The 20,485-nt window shown below is 36.3% G+C and overlaps 1 protein-coding gene across 3 annotated transcripts in view; it reads right to left on the bottom strand.

Moving 5' to 3' along the window:
• The window catches only part of MAGI2 (membrane associated guanylate kinase, WW and PDZ domain containing 2), a 771,045-nt gene that overhangs the window by 541,638 nt on the left and 208,922 nt on the right, over positions 1-20,485 (bottom strand). The window lies entirely within an intron of this gene.

The raw sequence follows: 20,485 nt of genomic DNA, 5'->3' as shown, positions 1-20,485 counted from the left end.
AACAAGATTTCAGTGGAGGTGAAGGCTAGAGGAGGCTGCAGAAAGCATTCTGCTCCTGATTGGATTTTGCTGTCCTTTCTGATCGGCTGCAGAGAGTAAAGGTCCTGCAGCTCTTGCTCTTCTTGCTCTAATATACAGAACATGCCCAGTGATGCAGATGCTTTCTGGCAGCCTGAGAAAATGCCAGCTCAAGAACAACAGCTGTAGCCTGCCCGCTGACATAAACCTGAATCATTCCACTTATGACATAGGTAAGTTTAGGAGTCTACATAGATTTCTGACCCTCTAAGTGATTTCTTATTTTGTTTCAGACACAGATATTTACTTCACCGTGTAATGCACAAATGCACTAAAACCTCCTAAGCACTTCATAAAGAGTCACCTGATATTTTTGCCTAAATGCTTATTCCAAACTGGATTATAAAAGCTTATATTTACAAGAGGAGGTGTCTATAGCCTTGTTTTGGTTACACGCACATTAAAATGCAAAAGTTTGTAACAAGAGTAAGACTTGAACATCATGCAGGAGAGGAAAAACAAACAATCAAACAAACAAAAACCTTGCCAGCTTCGTAGCAGAAGTGAAATGTATGCAATCATTCTCTTAATCTGGGTATATACTCCACCAGGAGCAGAGTCTATTTTAAAGAGCAGATTAACTACGGACAGCACGTGTACTATTGACAAATTTCTTTCTTCAAAACTCATTGTTTTCTCACCTAATTGACATTTTTCAGTTCTTTACGCATAAGCTACCCTTTTGTTGAATCTGGTATAACAATGAATTTTAAAAAATATGAAAAATTGGAAAAAAATACGAAATATTGGAAAATATGAAAAACAAAATAGCTCCAGAGTCCTGAACAGCAGATGAAATATTTTTAATTCATTCCCCCAGTTGTCACTCTTACGCTTTTCTTCCCTAAAAATCTTTGTTACTTTACCAGATGCTTGTCAAAAGAATACCTGATTTGACTCCAGATGTGCTTTCCAGGTATTTATAATGCTGGACAGGAACTTTTGAGCAGCCTGATCCTTTTAAAGTACAAGCAGAAGAAAATGTAACGTCTGTAGTTTGGGGCCCTAAGAAACTATAGTGATTCACAAGAATGCCAAACAGCCTTGATTTAACAGCAGTGAACTAGATCTCATGTTACAGAATAGAGAAATCAAAAATAACATGTCAGGAGGAGGAAAAATAATAGAACTATGTCCTTCAAAACGTTGAAACAACAGACTGAAAATCATATTAGTTGGTTCACTTTCACAGGAAAAATGAAATTTAGTGACATTATCAATAAGTTTGAACAAAGAGAAGCAGTCAGAAAACAGCGGTCACTGTTTTTGCAGAAAGTAACACCACTCCACTATTTAGTGGGGCAATCCATTTGCAATCCATTTAGACAAGTGTCAGATACCCAGGACTGACATGGTTTCTGGAAAATTCAACTTTCAATTTTCAATTTTCTCTTTTCACAGTACATTTAAAACCACTGAGATGTTGAAAAAGTCCAGGCATGAACCTCAACCTGTGTTTTTCTGTTATTCCCTGAGGCCCACAGTGGGCCCTCAGAGAGGTGCTCAGAGGCTGCCGGTGCCCATAGTGCCATACCACCAGCCCTAAGGCAGCTCAACAACAGCTCACAAGAAAGAGCCCAGAAACAAGGAGTTTACAAAGGCTGCATCCTGCTCGCTGTGTGTGACAGTGAAAGGAAGCACCATTGTATGTCAGCGGTATTACACAGCACAAGCTTTAAAAACCCAGTCCAGAGACCATAATTAAAAATGTTCTTTGGCTGCTGCCACAGGAGGAGGCTGATAACTATGCAACAAGCATTCACCAGCTTGCAGCTATGCAGGGTGGTTTTTTTCTTTTTCCTGGCTTGAGGCTTCAGTTTCATTCACTCCAATGAATCCCATTGCTTTGCTAGCTAGGAAATATAGGATGTGAATTAAACACTTCCAGTAATGATTTCTTTCATAATGTATATTTTAGGTGCAGATACCAATCATGACGGCAAACTCATAACCAAGAATGAATTTGACTCCACAGTTTATAAAAGTAGATACCACTTGGTTGAACTGAAAAATGCTCTGTTTGCATATTTTACTCATGAATTTAATGAGTAAAGTATATCTTTTTATAGTTTTAATATATTAATGTCAAGTTTCCTTGCCTTCTCAAAATTTAGCAGCAAAGCCCAATCGAAAAAGAAATACAATAAAGAACATGCATACAAAAGGATATTGAACAGTTCACAGCTCATTAAAAGATTCAAAACTGAAGAAGGTAATTACCATTTCTGAGAAAATGACAGAGATAAATGTAAGGAGGGCTATAATTTTCTCTAGCCCTAAATATTGCAGGAAGTTTGTTTTGTTTAGTTTTGTTTGTAACTTTCCATTTGGTGTACCATGGATGCTTCAGATGGAGTATACTCTCGTATTTTATTTTTCAGTGATGGACTGCTTGCAAAACATGAACATCCCTCTTGTTGTTCCCACAATGTCACCTCTCAATATTTTATTTCTTATACTTAACACAATTTTTATGGTTATAACTCCACAACAATATTCACCTATTACTGTTTTCTCATCTTCTCATCTCTTCTCATAACATTTTAGTGAACTCCCCAAACCTGGTCTGCTACATTGTTTTTTGTTAGTTTGTTTGTTTGTTTGTTTTAAACAGTATAGTCATTACATCTCAACCAAGAATAATTTGCCTTGAAAATATTTCAGCTTCCCTGGGTTCTATAAATACTTCTGGTTTGAAAAATCTATGAGTAAGTAAACCTCTCATATCTAGATTAGCAACTGTACATGACCTGTGTCTGAGAAAAATAAAGGAAATTATTTAGGGTATGTACCTTGCAAAAATGTACAAACATAATTTTTTTAGTATAAACTACCTCCCTTCTTCTTTAGCCCTACTTGCATGAATCCATGTCTCCCCTTATTTTCAACAAGCTCCCAATTCTGACTGTAAATATGGGACACCTATATTTGGCCAGGTCAAAAGCTCTGGCTTAATAGCCTTTCACCAGTTTGAGCAGGACTAACTGACTCGAATAACCCTCATATTCAGGTGTAATCTGGAACTTTAGATTACTACTGTGATGTGCCTCCCTGGACATCTGATGACTTTTTTCTATACCTGTTCAGTAAAAGACATAGTTTGGTGCATGCCAGACTAACTTCTCTTTCATTCACAGATGATCCAACTGACCTTTCAATCGTTGGCCCAAATTACTAATTATCATTAGCCCAAATGATTTCTGTATTTATTAGCCTAAAGGACTTTAAACAGGAATATCTAGTTTATTTGTTCTTTTCTCTACTGAAGAGATAAAAAAGTCCATGACAGTGGCTGCAAGAAGTATTTTTTGTGACCCTGTCACGGCTCTATAAAGAAAATCAAGACCATCATGAATAAAAAAGCTGTGTATATGGCTTAATTGCTCATTTCTGAATATTTTTGGAAATGGTCCAGCGAGAATTCAGAATACCTGAAATCATCTTTCAGCAACTTCTTTCAGTCTTCTCCATCAATTCAGTGACATCTTACCCATGTACCTACAAAAAATTCTATGGTGTTTTCAATCTGGCATGTAAGGCCTAACCTGAAGTGACCTATGGTTCCTCCTCCAGTCCTTTTCTCCAGACCCCCACCACTTGAGGCTTGTATAAGAAAAAAAAAAATAATAATAATTAGTAAAAGATTAGTTGTTTTGTTTGTAATTAAATGCAGCAAAGCAACCTTCAGCAGTGGTGGGGGACTGGCAGTACATAGCAGAGAGAAAGTCCATGTCAGCCAGGGCTCCAAAACATTACTGCCTTCTCACTGTTAAAGTAATTGAAAATATTTTTAATTTAAAAAACCATCAACTGTCACATCTCCTCTTCTCTCAAAGCTTTTTCCCCAGATGGTCCTCTCAGGAGAAGAGTAATGTCCTCTTCTCCTGAGAGCTCCACCTAACCCATAACTAAGTGTGTGAACAAGAGATAAAACATGCTCACTAGACATTTTTTCATTAGTTGAATGATATTTTGTAGCAATAAACATCAAAAGAATATCCATAAGAAAGTATTAATTAAAGGAGAACTGATGATTAACACTGTTCACATGAATTGCTGGTGTTTGTACTACAAACATTTTAAACAAATGTCCTACTGAGTACATGATCAATAAAGATGTCGTGCATATAACATTTCAGAACTAGTATGAAACGATTTGTTTTATTATTTTTTTTTAACAGTAACAAAAGAAATAAAATCATTATGAATATTCCAAAGTAATAACAAAAACTCTGGATTGGATTTTATAAGGATTGGTTATTAAAATGCAGCCTGCAGCTAAGCCTATTATTTAAAGGAAAATATTCTCAACAAACCTACCTAGTACTCAGAGGAGTATAAATATGAATTTTGGTACTTCACTTCTCATTGTATATTCAACCCTGTTAGTTACTTCAGGTTTCCAGGTAAAGTATATAACCTCTATAACACTATTCTGAAAACAGTACAACACTTTAGTATGTATTACATTCTAGTCATTAGCTAAAGATTGTACATTTTAATCTTTAAAGCTTTTCTACCCCTACATTAAACTCTGTGGCTGTCTTCCACTACTACCTTCAGCCAAGTCTGCCATGAGACATCTTATCTGGCAAGTCTCAAAGCATCGGCGTAAGCTATCATCACTGTGAAACATGTAGTAAGATAAAGTGGGAAAAATAAACAAGTGGAAATTTTAAAAGGAAAATTAGACTTCTCAGGAAGAAAATTATTTTCTTTCATACTTGGAACTACACCAATAAATTCAATTTCATGATCCTTTACTGGAGATCTATGTAAATCTAAAGAGTAAAGACTTTGGAAAATAATAGATCATGGGGCTCTCTATGTATCATATATGATGAAAGACAATGAGATTTAGTTTATTAATTGGGAAATGGCCTTCTCTTTTAATAGCCTACTATTTTGTAGCCTTTCATTTTCTCTTTATTGTATTGATATTACTTTTTTCTTTTCTTATTGATCTTTTGTATTATATATCACTTACATATATTCTGTGCCCCAACTCCCCCCCCCGACATTTCCATCCTTAGATTTCACCTTTTATAGCCCCTCCTAGCATTTCACATTTAAGGATTTGATATCCTTCTAGGACAAATTGAATAGGGATGGTACAGAATATAGAGTGTATTAACAAAACAATAAAATCTAGCCAAGCAATGAATAATTTTCTCTACAACATGTCCCTTAGCACTTAGATATGGATGTATGTCTATATACAAGTATGCAATTCCCTAATGTCTGCAGGAGATGTGCTCCTCCTGCTCTTCCTGGACTAAGAGACGAGCTGAGGTTTTAATACCCTCTGACCTAACTTAACTTTCTGCCTTGCTGAGGATGGAAGTATTGTCACTGCCTAAGGACAACCTGGGTTTGGTCCAATGCCCTCTGACACCCATCCTCAGGCAGGTGCTACTGGGGCAGTCTGAGTAAGGACTACATCAGTGGGACACCCCACAGCAGCAACAGGTGAAGGCCAGGGGTAGAGTGACCCTTGGAATAATGTGAAAGTATATCTTGTGTGGAATTACTTTCTTTGTTTTGTGGCTAACCTTAAGCCAATATTTGAAATATAAGACTTGAACTGTAAGTTTGCACTATGCCAGAAGCAAAAACGTGGCTTCCACAATGCTGGGAGACTATGTCAGTGGGAGACTATGTCAGCTGAGCCAAAAGCATCAACATTTTGTACCTTGTCTCAGATTGGTGACCTTCAGCTCTTATTAAAATAGTAGCTCTCCAGTCATGGCTACAGAAACAGGCTTCCATTGTTTAAAAACCAGTTGCAGCATCTTTCAGAGTCTGCATACAACATTGACTTTAACCTCAGAGAACTGCCATTTAAAAAGTAAAACCATTTTGTAGCTCTGCTATGTAGAGGTACTTTGCAGTTCTTGACTGGAGTATCTGGGAAACACCATGATATAACTGGCTGGCAAAAAAAATAAAATAAAATAAAATAAAAAAATAAAATTATAATTCATGATACTGAGAGGACAGTTTGGGCATTTGGGCATTTACTTTCGTAAGACTAATGATTTTTCTTCCATTTTCTAGTCAGTAGGTATATAAACAGAGTTTAAAAAAATGTTAGAATGCTGCTACTGCTTCTCTGCAAAGGCTGTCTGGAAATGAACTGCCATTTACTCTGTTTTTGAAATTCTCTAAAGCAACACTTCCTAATTATGGAACAGAGATGTTTGTAGGTGCCTCCAGTATATTGTTGATTTGACTGATAACTTACACATAAACATTAATTGCTACTGAGATATTTAAAAGGCTGTAATTGTTCCTACAAGATTTACTACAAGGAAAATAATTATCTCTACAGATGTTTTTGACAAACACTACATTGTAAGGGATTATGCATTTACTTACAAAGTGAGAATGTCAAAAATGACACTGTCAGCTTGTCAGAGCCCAGGATACACTTCTCGTCTTGAAATTTGAACACATATACAAAATTCTTCAAACAGTGCCTACTTTCTACCTGGTAGTCAGAAGCTCTCAGTCATATATTTTTATTTGGACAAAGGGTACCTCAAAGCGACTTGAATCATTTTACAACCACTGTTATGCAACCTAACTCCCAAATACAGATCCCAAAGAAAGTGATAGAAAGCTCTGAATTGACTGCAACAAGAAAAGTTGTAGTAGGGAAATAAAGCATCTTACTGATACTCTTCTATAGACAAAACTTCTCTGAAAATTGATGGCGCATAAAGCTGAAAACTCACAGAATAAGCTTAACCAGAGATTGACTATAGCATACAAAAACTATTTGAATAGGACTAATAAGGTTTCTTTTAGCTTCAGAAAAAAAAACATTTATATTGTTATTTGGGCTGGATATATTGCCAGGAAGCTGTTTTGAATTCTAGGAAAATCCACATTAGCCACAAATGCCCGATAGACAAGTTAATCAAAGGAACAAGAAGTCATAAAGATGTAAGAATTTTATTTTTTTAATCAAACAATACCAGAATATTAACTTAAAACATGCATATATTTGGAAAACAAACAAACAAAATGCTTCTCTCTGTGTGCTGCTTACCGACATGCTTGTTAGAAAAATACAGTTACAAATTGACTTCTCTGGAAAAGCTCAAAGGCAGCATTAATCTCTGATATATAATAATGGTGATATGTGTGCTCATTCATTCTGACTGGGTACAAATTATGCCTTATTGTGTCAGCTTAATTCTCAGTGCTGTAAAGGCAAGTAAGCTAACAGAGAAACCCTGATGCCTCTCTTGATGTCATCTGGTGGAGGAGCAACTCTAATGCTCAGAATACTTGCAGACATGTTCAGACGGTTCTCAGGAACCTACGCTTATGTCTACCCAAAGCCACATCTGTTCTACAAATCCAGAGCCTCTACAGTCCTCTCTCGGATCCTTTCTGGGCTGCTTCCTCCTAAAAAACTGTACTGAGAGCTACACAGATACATCATCGGTCTTACTTCATCAAGAATGTCACAGAATCATATTTTACAGGTTTCATTATTCAAGCAAAAGTAGAACAAGAATGTGTTCCAGGATTGTCTTACTATGGAGAAATATTTTCCTGTTCTTTCTTTGTGACAGGTAAAACCATCTCCTTTTACCAGCAGACAGCTCTTCATCTTTAATGGAAAAGTTACTGTTCTGGTTAATACTCCTCTTTTCTATGAATACAGCAGTAAGATGGCAGTTCATCTACTAGGGACACAAATGTTCTTCTGTTCTCTGGTAGAACTTCGAGGTTTGACAATTATTTGAACAAAATATGAAAAACTGGATTGGAATAGTGGCATAGTTTTGCCAGACCTGAATTATATGAAAGACATTCTACTTAAATTATAGCTATATAATTTTAATTGCTTGAGATAGAGACTTATTTTCCTTATTTCTGGAAATAATATTGCCATATTAATAGGCTGTGAATGGTGTGCTGACATTTTTAAAAGAGAAAGATTACTCTGGGTAAATCCCAGTAACACACAATTTATGAGGAAAGCAAGCTCACAGAGGTTACAATTGTGAGTTCTAATAATAGTTTAAAAGTGTGATTTAAGTTAGTATCTGAGTCATAGGTGCCCAGATTTTTAGCCTTTACAGCATCTCAGTCTGAACCATAATGTACTGAGAAAAATCACTGTCATAATGCATTATTTCCTGGTTTTCTAATAGCTTGTTGCATAAATAGCAGAACACCATTTTGCAGATTTTATACTCATGATACTTACAAAGTGCAAACTCAATTTGCAATAGATTAACTGAACTTTGAAAGCAGGGTTCAAAAAATTATTGTTAATCACTGAAACTGAATTGCACATATATATATATATATATATCTGATAACATATACATGTTATAAGATGTGTATCCTTCACCCAGAAATCTGGTTTCCTGAATCAAGTTTCATGGCGTTCATATCAAGAGTAATACACTAAAAAGATTATAATGGGAGGTGCTTTATAGCTATTTTTTCAGTAATGAGAAATAAAGACAACATAAAACATGTAAATAATCATAAGGCTGAGAAGGTGTCCTCCTGCTTTATACACATGGAAGTGCTCAGAACAATTGACTGACATGGTTCCCACTGTTTAATTTCTGTTTGATGCACCTTTCAGCTTGAAATCCATAGTGATACCATCTTGAAATAACTAGACAAGCAGTGGAACACTGGACATAGTATTTAGAGCTGCAGTTTTAATCCCGTTAAAAGTACAGCATACATATTTCTAAGGCTATATATTATTCAGGATTTTAATTTCACACTGGCTTGTGAATTAGAGCCTTTAACCAAAATGCAGTTTTCTTTCCCTGCCTGGAGTGTCCAATCCCCTAAGGCATCCAGGATGCTTAAATATTACATAGAGGACTGTCAGGAAAAAATAATTTTATATATTAATATATATATATATATATATATGTATGGGAAATAGTATGTAATTTCACTACAAAACTAATATATATATATAAAAAAAGCTAGATATAGCCATAATAATCTATTACAAACTAAGCATCCACTTTTAAAAATGGCTGGAGAACAAGTCACAGGTAGTCTTATTTTCTTTCTTGAAGACATCTAAAGCCTCACCATTCATTGTGCAGTCTTATAACGCAATTAATAATCTTTCAAGATTAATTAACAATTAAAATACTAGTAATTACAAGAATGACATAAAGAATAAGTCTGAGTTTGAGAAAGAAAGAAAAGATCCAAATAAGCCAAGGGGGTTGTGTGGTTTTGAAGGAAGGTTCAAAAAGCACTAATTTGTCAGTTAAGCATCTTTTTATTGTGACAAACTTATTAGCTATTGTAGCACAAGACCTTGACAGATGCTGTTACCTTAATATAAAGCCCAATCAAAGTATTTTCTAACATAATCCATTGCACCAGTCAAGTTTCAAAGACGTGCAGGAAAAGTACAATCAAAGCAGTGTAAGTTTTAGTAAAACACTGAGTCACACTGCAATATGAAAAATTAAAATGAAGTTGTTGAGCCCTTACTAGTATTGTATAACACCGTGCACTGGGTTTGCTACAGAATGCCACTACAACTTTCTTTGACATTTTTCTTACTTACAAATTAATTAAATCCTACAATATTCATAGAATCATAGAGTGGTTTGGGTTGGAAGGTACTTTAAAGATCAGTTCCAACCCCCTACCGTGGTCAGGGACACCTCCTACCAGACCAGGTTGCCCAAAGCTCCATCCAACCTGGCCTTGGGCACTTCCAAGGATGGGGCATCCTCAGCTTCTCTGGGCAACCTCTTCCAGTGCTTCATCACACTTACAGTGAGGAATTTACTCCTAACATCTAATCTGTTTCCCCTTTTAGTTTAAAACCATTTCCCTTTGTCCTATAAATATCTGCCCAAATAAAAATTTGTTGTTTCCATCTTTTTCATAAGGCCCCTTTAAGTGCTGAAAGGCTGCAAGAGAAGGCTCTCCCCACAGCCTTCTCTTCTCCAGGCTGAACATCCCCAGTTCTCTCAGCCTGTTATCATAAGAGAGATGCTCCAGCCCTCTGATCATCCTCGTGGGCTCTTCTGGACTTGCCCAAACTCCTCCTCCTACAGGGCATTTCAGCTAAGAGTAAATACTGTTCTGCATCAAGCTCTGGGCTTTTATGCTTAGCAATCTGTCTCTGGCAAACATTTTGGCAAGATAAAAGAAGAAATAAAACACCTGACACCAGATCCTGGATGCTCTAGCTCCTGCAATAGGGCAGGGCTGACATCCTCTCTAACTGCCTCTGACTCACTCACTTAGAATACAATTCCTACAATACCTCCTGTTTTCATATGTAGAGAAAAAGATAGCAGGATAAAATACAAGGAAAAACACACACATACACACACAGAAAGAATAAACACCAAAGATACAACAGAGAGATTTGTGGATGACCAAGCAAATTATTTCTTTGTACTTACTGCTCACTGTTTTCTATGAAACAGCAATGCCATTCTTCTCTTCCATATGTATGCAGGAATAATGGACAGCACGAACTAATGTCTCTGTATCAGTCAACAATAGCAGAATCACAGTGCACAAAGACAAAGTAGTTTCAAATTACCTTGTTCTCAAAAAGCTACAAAACCAGGTTTGATTTTTCAAATTAAAAAAAAAAAAAAAAAAAAAAAAAAAAAAAAAAGAAGGACAATAAGCACTTTCAAATTACTGTATGTTGCTAAGCTCAGAAAATATAGAAATGTCTTTAGGCAATCAAGGGTACTTTTGTGTACAGTACTTTAGCATAAAAGACAGCACTTGGTTTTTGAGCACTGGACCAGCTGCATAGTGCGTGAAGGAGCTGCTTATTCTGGGACAGTCTCAGTTGGTTAGCTGAGTCCCCTTGTGCTGATCTAATTAGCACTGCTGGGAAATACAAATGACCAAAAGAAACACTGCACATTGTGTAAAATTACACTGTGCAAAATATGTGGGTTTACATAATACGTTTCAACAAAGAAATAAAATGCTCCTGTTCCCAGGAGCTCCAGGCAGGCAGATGGTGGGTACTGCAGCAAGATCACGCACTTTGCCTGCAGAGAAACGATGCCCTCAACCTCTGGGGAAGAGACCGCTGCTGCACTTCTGTGATACCCCAGTATGCCGAGCCACAGAACACAGGTTTACAGCTGGACTAAAATTGCTCACTCTGCATCCCCAGAAGCAGGAGGGTGTCACAACAGAGAACAAAAATGAGATGACAGAGTTCTAGGTTTACTTTATTTACCCTTCAGGCACATTGTCCCCATGGCTATGATCTACTAGACTGAAATCAATACAGTCTAGAGTTAAGAAGTATGCTCAGCTGTTCATACAGAATTTATTACATTTTCACAGTTGTTGTTACTTAATTAAAACAGAAAACTAGTGGGCTAAAATCATGGGACAATAAAGAATTTGGCAAGCTACTGAGATGTGGATTAATAGCTACACATTTCCATCTTTATCTGTGGATGTTAAGGTCAATATCAGTGTGCATATGGTACAAAGCCATAAAGGTATTTCAAATGTGAATATTGTCAAAGAGGATGTACCTATAATTTCACCCACCTATCTCTGTTGAGATTTTGATTCACACCTCATAAAATATCAGGTCTGTACTTTCCTAGTTCCACTTCCTTCTTTTAGTGCTACAGACCCAATAAACCAAAAATAAGCTCTACATCATATAAAATACCATATAAGAAATGACAGCAATTTGCTGAAAATCCCTGAAAAAAAAAAAAAAAAAAAAAAAAAAAAAAAAAGCTCAATAGTATTAAACCAGCAATTAAACCAGCATGCAGAGATAATGGAGATAATGGATTTATTGTTCTTAATCAAAAAGTTACTGTTTTCTGTTTCTATAGGATTACAGTCAACGAAGGAGTATAAAAGTGTAAAACAATGAAGTGCCAGACTGTTGGATCCTTATGTAGCAATGGTGAAGAAAAACTTCTGTTCATCTCACGATTCTCTTCTACACATGTAAAGACTGATAGGAATCAGAAGAACTTCAGCAGTCAGATTAAATTGTTTTGCCTTTATACATTGTAAAATGCTACTGTGAGGCCTTCTGGAATACACAGTGGTGGACTTGTGTCTTGTACGCAGAACAATTCTAGGGTACAAGTTGGATTGTAATCCTATGCTATTAAGCTCTAATAAAGCTTATACCAAAGGGGGTCTGCAGTCAGTTTTTGGAGTACTAGGAGTCAGAGCAGAGACAGTGGAGATGAACCCAGAGGGTTAGATTAAAGGACTCTGCAAACCTCTGTGTTGCTTTAGGAGTATAGAAAAGGAGGGATCATAACACAGGGAGAAACAATTATTTTCTACACATAGTGAATGCAGTAAATAAAATATACCAATTCCTGTACTTTAAGAAAGAGTTGTTGTTTCAGGAATTCCTCCAGACTGCATAGAGAAACATGCTAAACTTCTACTTTGAATGTTAAGATTGCTTTCTGAAAGCTCCTTGAGTTGCCAATTGATACCACAAGAAAAGTAGACTAATTTGTATGATAAAAGAACTGAAAGACTGTATTGGACTTACACTTTTTGAAGTCTTCAAAAACTGTGTGGGCATCTGAAAAGATGATGTGGTCTGGGGATCAATATTAATAGACAGCATGTCCTACCTATTGACCTTTTATATATTAGAAGTTTGGCAAAGAGTTAGGCTTCAGCTGAAACATGTTGGACATATAGGTACATGAAGAATCCTGAAGAAAAAAATATGCATTCACGCTTGTATTAATGACCTCAGTAAGCTAGCCTGAGTAATTTAAATCAGACTCAGTACTACCTGTCTACATCAAAACAGTGAGCTCCTGACAGGGAGTGCCTAGGGCTGAGGAACTCTCCTGTTTTAACTGAGAAGGTGAGGGAAGTGCAAATCAAGAAATTTCTAAATGCATGATGCTGGTTGAAGCTTAGAACAAATCATCAGAAAGACTAGATGGATGTTTCAAGACAGACTTCAGCTGTAGCTATGATCTTATTCATGAGGTGAATTCAGAGGTATTCCACAAAGGCCTCTGATATTTAGTATTTTAATAAAACAAATGGAGGAGAGAAAATTTCAAATAAAATTGAGTAAACTAGTGTATACTGTACTACAGTCTACAGGTATCTTCCTAATCAGCAAAAGACCAAAGGTGCCAGGAAAAAACGATCTGTCTCTGTTCGTAAGGAACACATAGAAGACATACTAATTCCTCAGTTTTTGAGGAATAGCTGGCAGATACCCTAATTCAGAAAGGTAGCAGTCATTGTAGAGTTATTGGCTTTTTTAGTTGCAGATGTCTCAACAATAAAGGGAATGCTGTATGTCAAGGAAAAACAAAGGGAAAACTAACATATGAGGATACTGCCTTAGTACCTCTGAAAAATATCAATTAATACTGCATGATTTTGGGAATGCCTAAAGAATCTACTACATTAGCAAATAGTGCAGTGTGATGGTTGCAAAGTGGTAGAACAAAACAATTAAGGACCCAACATCCAGACTTTAGGTGAGTTACTTTGTACTTGTACTAGCCTAGTCCCATGGGTGGAGTGATCACACACCGTTGGCCATTTCCTGGTTGAGCCTCATCCAGAATGAACCAAGTCCAGATCCTGTGAGACTGACCCATGGAGTGAATTAAAATGTGACCAAGTGGGGACCATTGGGATATTTACTTCAAAAGAACACTCCTGATCAGAATGAATGCTAATGCATATGCAACCACATTTACTTTCTGAACTGTGAAGAACAAACTTTGCAGTGACCACAGATTACATCTCCCCATCCAACAGCTGTGAATATGTCATGTATAATGTATATAGACATTTCACTGAGTGTTTTGATAAAAGCAGTGACTAAATCATGTTCCAATTTCATTTACAACTTTTTCAATAACAGTTCAGAGGAATTTGGTTTATAATGATTATACAAAATTTGATTAATTTGTGCTGGGAATAAATCACTACCATTAATAAATTAAAGTTGTTTTGATAATAATATAAACTGCATTTGTCATTGCAACTGGGTCTATCCTGTTGTCATCAAATCTTTCTTTTCATGCTATACTAATGTATGCTAGGCCTCTTGTTTTTCACTTTTCTTCTACAGGCAACACATAAAGGTTATCTTTAGACTTAACAAGGACCCAAAGAGATAATCAATACTACTGCTACTTTCAGTTTTTTATTGTTATTATTCATCCATATGTTAATTTGTGCCCAAAATAGAATACCACAAGGGGGAAAATGCTGTATTTAGGGATAGCAGCCAATTGCTACACCATGAAAAAGAAAAACATTACTGAAAAATACTAGATATAATAAAGAATTTATTCAGAGTTTCAGATTCAAAGCAGCCAGGCTGCCAAGGGCTACCTAAACAATGATTGGGTTAGAAAAATGTCACTGAGCAATTTGTATGTCTGTAAACATGTAACCAAGCACATGAGACAAATAACGTGGGGAATTGCAAAGCACCACACTGAGATGCTAGATTTTTAATTTGATGGTTGCAGGTTTGGAAAGACCATACACCTCTTCAAAGCTGGCCAAATGCATGCAGTTTTATTTTAAAATTACATATATTAATACTTTATGTTCAAAGTCAGACAAAAATATTAGATCATTTGGTCTGGACTCCCACATGCTGCAGGACATACTATTTCAGCCAGTGACCCCATTAATTTATGTTTGCTACAGCACTTTCTATAAAGATCTACAGGCTTAACGATGGAGAACCCCCTCTTTCTTTGGCAGTTCATTTGGCCTTACTCTTAAAACATCATAATTTAATTTTAATTTGAATGTCTCTGACTTCAGTTTCTAGTCCTTTGGATAGAGTATATTTCTCTATAGCAGTGAAATACCTGAAATAGATACATGAGAAAAAAAGAAAAAACAAAACAAAACAAAACAAAACAAAAGCCTCTCCTCTCCTCTCCTCTCCTCTCCTCTCCTCTCCTCTCCTCTCCTCTCCTCTCCTCTCCTCTCCTCTCCTCTCCTCTCCTCTCCTCTCCTCTCCTCTCCTCTCCTCTCCTCTCCTCTCCTCTCCTCTCCTCTCTTTTTTTTTTTCCTGTTATTGTTAATCTAAAAAACCAAAGGGACAGACTTACTCTGATTTTAACTCCTGGAAGCTTCTCCCTTCAGCTCATTCCTAATTTGTCTACATGACACCTAACAACTGAGTGAAGCTGCACACAGTCTCCCCACTCACTCACCAACACAGAACATCCATGACTGCACCACAGCTGAAATGGGGAAGTTTAAAGTCTCTTTACAAGGACCATTTAAAATCAACACTCAGCTCTTCAGAAAAGTCCCCTAGTTTTTTACACTGCCGATAGAATATTGTGTATTTAAGAGTATTTCAGTATCAGAACAAGAAGGCTTTCAATGGTAATGTTCTTCCAACTGGCAGTCACAGGACACAAAAAAAAGACAAAATGGAAGACAACTATTCAGCAAAAGGAAAATGTTGAACAATTACAAAGCAAAGTAGGAAATAATTTATAACACCATTGGTTACGCTGGTCATTGTCACAGGTGACCACTATAAAATATGCTCTCAGGAAATATATGAAAAATTTACTGTGATTTCAAAGTCAGGCACAAAAATAGGTTGTGGATGTCTAAATACTCTTGCTGATTTGGGCCTAGGAAAATTCAGCATCACACACACATACACACACACACACACACACACACAAAAAGATTAATAAAATCAAGTAAGAATTACATCTAGTGCATTATATCCTATATGAAAACTGGATTTTCACGTAGTAAAACTACACAAAAATCTCTAAAATTTCTCATTTTCACCTACTTAAATATTTTTATAATTTTCACCTGTGTCTAAAGTTTATAGGTACTAAAATCCCCAAATAATGAAGGTGGTTTTTTTTTATAAATCTGATGCAAAATAAACTCCACTTCATATTCACCTTAAATTAGATACATAATGGGAAATCCAACAAAAAATCAGCTCCTTTTCATTTTTAAAATTTCTGCAAGCATTAGCCATACATAATAACAGAGACAGAGCTAAAGCTGCACAATACAAATATGTGGCTTTATAAAATATTAAGTGATAAACTGTAAGCAATCACATCATTAAGTAATATCAGAATGTATATGTGCACAAGGGACAGAGTTAATGCTATTCATTCAACCTTAACTGGCATTTCATCGGTTCTGAAGGCTTAATTGTCTAACATTAACATTCTTCTTACACTCTAGGGATATACTTTTTACGACACTTTTTGCTAAGGCAAATGTTATTGCAGTTAGTATTTTTTCCCCCTAAAGCACTAACTGTAGATAGCTCAAAAGTTACTATGCTTATAGAGGAAAATATGTATTGCTGATGAGCAGAACAAAACAATGAGAAAATTATTTTAATGAACACAAGATGCTTGTTGAAATTTCTGAATTCCTTTTGTCATACTGTAGAAGACAGAGACTGCTCTGGTTAACAAAATTATATTAGACATTCTACTTAACATGCAATTTTTCTAAATAAGAGCATAATTTAATTTTTATATCTGTTTTTCTGCAGATCCTCAAAAAGTCTCTCTAAAAAGGAAGATACAGCAGTCAATGCTCACAGAAGATCTTTTATTATCTAGTATAACAATTCTTAGTTTTCAATCCACTTAGCACACACTAACAATAAGGTTTCTTTGCTTTTCCTAGGCTATGCTCTAAATTACAGAATGTGTCTCCCCACATCTGAAACACTGCTAAGCTGATCAACTGAATTGACACTTTTTTGAATCTCAGTTTGGATTGTAAGTTGTATCATTATTCAGTAATGGTCTTCCATTTATTACAATACCATATATTACTTCAGACAAAAATTTGGAAGATCCTTTTCTTGAAACAAAACATTCCTTTCCAACTTCCTTTCCTCAGAAGACACAGAGCATCAGTGGAATGTGTAGTAAGCTTCTTAAAAATAAGACTGCATATTGCAGCGCTGTAGCTGATGTTGGTCTTTGAAAACCATCGTCCAAACCAGGTTTCCAGGGACAGTGCCAAGCTGGTTATGGGCGCTGTGTCCACTGCAGGAGAGTGCATTAGAAGTTGAAGAGATGTGATGAAAATCAATGGAACTTCCCTTATCTCTCAGTAGTATGAATGACTTTTCTCTGCAAGACTGAACATCTAACAAGTGATAAAAGCCTATAAAAAGACCAATATAGTTCTTTATTTTGATATTAAGGCTACCTTGAAAATGTTAGAAGCACCAGAAAGCTATATACCTAGTGAAGTACATTTTTGCACTTTTAAAATAAAATCTTGTTCCCTTTCCCTTGTTTCTGGAACTATGTTAGATGGTCAAAAAAAGTATTTGTATTTTATGTGCTGAAGGTCAATTAAAATAATGCTGTCCTCCCCTCCATAGAATGAAATCAGTTTTAGTATGCACCTCCTGGGCTGTCTAATAAGTTCCTGCTGAGGTGCTATCTGAGTAGATCATTCACCAGCCTCTGCATTTGAAACCACCATTTAAAAGCAATTTGTAAAAACAGCATGTTTATGAAGTTGCATTCTGGACCATGCAAATGCTAAATTTACTCTGTTTGGAAATTCTAATTCTACACATACCTACAGAAAATGAATAAAATCACATTTCACAGATAATCTGCTACTCTGCTTCATAAACTGTGATTTGCACATGAATATCTTTGCAGCCAAATATCTCTGTGGTGTTTTCACATTACTAAATTTCAGCCGCAGCATGCTATACTTTAACAAAAGAAAATTGTTGCGCCGCTAAAGAAAGACTTTTTAAAATGTTTTGATGAGTCTCACAAAAGTCTTGGGTATTCTTTGTAATAAGAGTTTTACGATACCTGTAGACATACAATCTCTGGTTGTCTTTAAGCCAATCATTTTGCAATCACATATATTCAACTATATAAAAGTAGAGATGTTAGGTTGTTAGCACAATTCCAGTCAGTTGGTTTGGTTCTCCCCATACTCTCTTCTCCAAAGTAAAACTGCATTATAACTCACAATCTTCCTAATTCTGAATATAATACAGGGGAATGAGAATTGCAGAGAAGATTCATTATGTCACTAAATCAATTTGTTTTTATTCTACTTCTTAGCCATTTGGTTTTGTCCCCACTTCTGTTCCCTCTCATTTTCCACTTCTCTATTAATAGTGAAAAACCACCAGCACTGTTATCTCTGAGGGTATACATTTCAGGTTCCCTTCAAAATTCTTTTAGGACATTTATGAAACTGGAGGCATGTATTTCTTAATGCAAAAGAAGATACCCATGCCTAATCTCCTGAAGTTACAAACACCAAACAGGCCACAGAAGCAGAGTGGTGACTCCTGGCTGTGTGCCATAGGGCAGGGCACCACCTGCTCTATTCAGAATTCTTATGGGAGTCACAGAATCACAGAATGGCTGAGGTTGGCAGGGCCCTATGGAGGCCAGCTGCTCCAACCCCTGGTCATACAGGTCCACCTAGAGCTGCTTGCCCAGGGCCAAGTCCAGGTGGCTCCTGAAGAACTCCAAGAAATCCACAGCCTCTCTGGGCAACCTGTGCCATTGGTTCTGGTCTTTATTGCCCTTCCTTTTTGCACTGCCATACACTACTACTTCCTTTCAATTTATTCTAGTTTTTATTCTTTTAAAAGCCTACCTGATATCATTTTGAATTGTCAGGGAATAAATGCTACAGATACTGAAAAAGGGAAATTAAAATTGAAACTACTGAAGCTGAGGGATTCATGACTTTTGCAGCCCCACTGGTCTTCCATTCTTCACTTACTGGGGATAAATTAAATGGTAATATAGAGCAAATCTGATTCATCTTCAGCTATCTGCTGAGAGTCAGACATCCAGCCTGAACTACTCATTTGGTCTTCTTGTGCAGTTAACACAGTGAGATGGGTACAATCATGCAGTACTAAAATAGATGTCAGAGGTGGGAGAATGACTGTCTTGGACAGACTGTTTCTTTCCAATGCCAATAGAGGGGCTAAGACTAACATGTCTAATTTTAACCTGCTTAAAATGAGAGAATTCCACTCAGAACCTCCGTAGTGCACCATGGAGTACAAACAGACCTGAGCTAGATGCAGCTGCAACAGCACAAAGATGTGTTTGTGTTGCAAGTTCTGCTTTTCAGCCAGGCTGATGTGCCCAACAGAAGGTGTGGCAGTAATATCACTTCTGCTGCCTGAGAACAGGTGCAGTTCTGCAGGGTGAGTTTGCACTACATGGCTGTAGACATGCCTTAGGACAGGATAAAGTCCAGACAGGGAAGTGGGATTTGAAAGAGCAATAATAAAGAATAGAAATAGAGATTTTTATGTGAAGCTAACAAAGGAAAATGTGACACGAGTATTCAGAAACCAAAGTGTCTCAAAAGACTGACAGCAGTGAATTTATTTTTTCTTATTTCAATACTTTTACCAAAAGCCTCACCACTCCTTCCAAGACATCGATTTTTTCTCTTAAAAAAAAAAAAAATAAAGGCATAATTCCTAATTAGATTTCATGATGGGACAGGTGCCTAACCAACCTATCAACCAGAATTTGCCAAAATATCATAAAAATTCATTTTAAATTTGGTTTTAGAATAAGAGATAGAAAATGAATAAGCTGTTGCACTCTGAATGTGTGGTTTTTTTTGTTTGTTTGTTTTTTCTTGTGTTGTCCTGGGGATATCAGTTTGACTCCATACAGGATTCAGAACTTGGGACACAACAGAGATGAAGTGACACAGAAACTGAGATCTTTGAAGTCATTCTTTTCAGGCATCTACTGAAATGTTAAATCTCTCTGTGCCATATTACATAGCAGAGTGACCGAAATCAGAATTTGATCATAAATCTGTCTGGATTAGTCTAGCAAATGTTTTATCAGAAGAAATTTTAAGAAAAAAAAAAAAAAAGTATGTCTGTCAACAGAAGTGCCATTTTCCTGAGTGCATTAAGAACACTGAATAAAGCAGACACATGGATGCACTTTATCCTATCAAAAACAATGTAAAAAATCATCTTTAGAGTAAAGACTCATGGATCACTGGAGAATCTATTTGAAGCTGTTTTGGAGGAGCAGAAAGTGAGCTATAAAAAGAAATAAAATATGCATGAATTCTAGTAAGTCATCTTTCCAGTTCCTTAACTTCTAACATTTGTGCAAAACTTATACCCTGTTATTTTTCTACAGAAGTTTCTGACAGAAAGAATGACTTTAAATCGAGGTCCTGCACAGCAACCATTAGTTGGAAACACTTTTTTTTTTTTTTTTCAAATGTTTCTGTAGTGACCCATGTATGACTCAACCATTATTCTTTGTCTTTTACTGCGAAACTATTTTTGCACTATGCTTCTGGCAGGAGTATGGTGATTTAGATGACACAGTACAAGTTAATATTATGAACT

This window comes from Aythya fuligula, chromosome 1 (assembly GCF_009819795.1).
Source record: "Aythya fuligula isolate bAytFul2 chromosome 1, bAytFul2.pri, whole genome shotgun sequence".
NCBI classification, from domain to species: domain Eukaryota; kingdom Metazoa; phylum Chordata; class Aves; order Anseriformes; family Anatidae; genus Aythya; species Aythya fuligula.
This window is presented reverse-complemented; position numbering and strand designations above follow the sequence as displayed.